This window comes from Frankliniella occidentalis, unplaced genomic scaffold (genome assembly GCF_000697945.3).
Source record: "Frankliniella occidentalis isolate FOCC.00 unplaced genomic scaffold, Focc_3.1 Scaffold140, whole genome shotgun sequence".
Lineage (NCBI taxonomy): Eukaryota > Metazoa > Arthropoda > Insecta > Thysanoptera > Thripidae > Frankliniella > Frankliniella occidentalis.
In genome coordinates this window covers 586,594-589,046 of record NW_026267267.1, presented here as the reverse complement: position 1 = coordinate 589,046, position 2,453 = coordinate 586,594, and the positions used below count along the sequence as shown (strand labels likewise).

General features: G+C 62.2%; 1 protein-coding gene and 1 long non-coding RNA gene across 3 annotated transcripts in view; one reads left to right on the top strand and one right to left on the bottom strand.

The window, feature by feature from the left end:
* Positions 1-2,453, top strand: part of LOC113213223 (uncharacterized) — a 38,380-nt gene that overhangs the window by 28,109 nt on the left and 7,818 nt on the right. For both annotated transcript variants that reach the window (XR_008011532.1, XR_008011533.1), the window contains exons 3-4: positions 665-879; positions 960-1,333. This is a non-coding gene — a long non-coding RNA (uncharacterized LOC113213223). The remainder of the gene's footprint in view (positions 1-664; positions 880-959; positions 1,334-2,453) is intronic.
* The window catches only part of LOC113213243 (protein pinocchio), a 46,499-nt gene that overhangs the window by 40,134 nt on the left and 3,912 nt on the right, over positions 1-2,453 (bottom strand). The window lies entirely within an intron of this gene.

Sequence of the window (2,453 nt, the reverse complement as noted above, 5' to 3'; positions counted from 1 at the left end):
CCCTCCCCTCCCCCCGTCTGACCGCCGGAAAAGTCTCGCGGTGTCCGTACTACATAATTACTACTGATCACCATCGCGGATGAGCGGAGTTAGTTGGGCGAGGTGTGGAGGTGGAGGGCGGGCCGAATGTTTCGCCCTCTGGTCTTCTTCCTGCTCGGCGCGAGCTATTTGCGCGCATCGCACTGCCGCACTTCTTGCAGGTGCGTGTTGTTCCCCAACCCCACAACATACCGTTTCGTCGCCCCTCGCCCCATGCCCGTATCAGCGAACCACGCACATACCTGCAACAAGCACGGACCAAAAAAAACACTCGTTAGGAATTGGATTAGATCACGAGTGAGGTACACAAATCTTTTGTTCATTATGGGAGTTGGGAGATGGGGAGGGGGATAAAGTCAGATCGAGGGAGATTCAGCGGTGGTGGGGCGCAGCCCGGGCACTGCGTACTGGACTGGACCCGCGCCTGGGGGCATGAGGCAATTATGTACTGCAGGCACCAACCTTTGCCCGGGTCGGAGTGTTTTTGCGCCCGCGCCCGAGTTTATTCCTGGTCTTTGAGGCCGACACGCATGTCAACATATCCTGTGCGTGGCCGCTATGAGGCTTATGGGGCACGCGGCGGAACGAACGCTCTGTCTCCTCTCCTCCTCTCTCTGCTCCTCAGACACAACAAATCATAAGCAGGCCAGTGGCGCGTCGTCTGCTTGGACGCGCTCGCCGCGCCCGCGCTCCACCGCCCCGCCCTGCCGCCGCCGACACGCTCACGAGCCCAAAGATAAACTGCAGCTTGTCGTAGCGGGAAATCCCCGTGACTTCCCCCGCGCCCCGCCGCTCTGCCTGACAAGTGGGTCTCCCATACTACACAGGACGATTTGGAGAGTAAATTTTTTTTAAAAATGCCCATAAACGTTTGTGTGAATTGACCCGTTATGTTAATTTTCCTCCCTCTGATGTTTCAGTCTGTGTTCCGCCTCAACGTCTCCATCATCATCCCCCTTATCTCCGCCGCCGCCTCGCTGCCGTATTCATGGATGCCGATCGCGGCTCGTTTCCGCCCTGCGCAGTTGGCGGGGAGGATGCAATAATGATGACAAATATGTTGGGCGCTGACGTCCTCGCCCGCGCCGCACCTGGTGCCTGCGCCCGCTGCGCCCGCTGTCAACAAGCTGCGCTGATTACAATGACGAGCAGCGCATGCCGCGCGTCAAACCCGACACCAGCCGCCCGCGTCCCTTTTTGGCGAGCGTTTTCAGAGAAGCGCGCGTCGCAGCAGTAGCAGCTAACCACGCGCGTTTTCGTTGGACGCTGGCCGCCGCCTCCGTCGCTGTTTTGGGTGAGTCACCGGGGAGCTTCGGGCTATGAGGAGATAAAAGCTGCTTAGCAGGAGGACGGCGGCGCGGCGGTGGTGGGGCGCTGCCGCCGCGGCGTCACCGCCGTCACCTTGGTCACCGTGTGTCGTTCAACCGCGGGCCGTGTATTTGAACCCGGTTGAGCCTTGATCCAGGGCGCCCACTGGCTGCGCTTATCGGCCGAGGACGTGACCCATATGTTGGTGTTTATCCGGCCTAGATTGTGTGTCCTGCCTGCTGGCGCCACGTCCGCACGTGGCGCTGGGGCGGGGCCGGGCGGGGCGGGGGCCCTGCAGGCCTTGCACCGCACGATAACCCCCCGGCCCGAGCCACTCACCGGGCCTCCCGCCGGGCCTCCCGCCGGGCCTCCCGCACCATCAGGACCCGACCAGGCGCCACACGACGACTCGACCTCTTTATTTTTGCCTCGGTTCGTCATCGCATTTCCTGTTTTGTTTTCGACGGGTGTGTGTCTCTCACTTTCAGTCTCCCGTCGGAGTATGTATACACACTTTTAGCGACACCTCCCCTCCCATCATCGGCAGGACGTGTAGCCGCGCGGGTGCGACGGCTTGTCCGGGCCCATTGACACGGCCCCGCCCCGCCCCGCCGCCGGCTTCGAGAACACTCGGCAAGCTCAATCAATTAAAGCTCATGCAGTGTGTCTGTGGCCGGCGGTGCCCACGCACCCGGCGCTCTGGATACAACCGAACCCGGCTGGTTGTGAGCGGTGCGCGGGCGCAGCCAAGAGGCGCCCCGGCAGCGGCGCACTCGCTCGCCCGCCCGCTTGCACCATTTCCCATAGGCCTGCGCCTGCCCTGCCCCCTCAGTCAATCCCCCCTCCCCCCTTCTGCCCTTATCGACCACGGCGGAATAATAGATTCAGGTTGGCCTCAACGACGCGCGATAAATTTATGTGGCGTCGCGCTATTACATGTGGGTCGAGGGGGAGGGAAGGGGAGGGAGTGCCACGCTCCTCTTCCCCCTCCACACCACACACTGCATCGCCCCTTTTCCGATGCGTAGCGACCCGATCAGAAGTCTATTAATAGGACCCGGTGCAGCGTGCAGCCCTGGCCCGCCCCGCCCCGCCACGCCCGGACG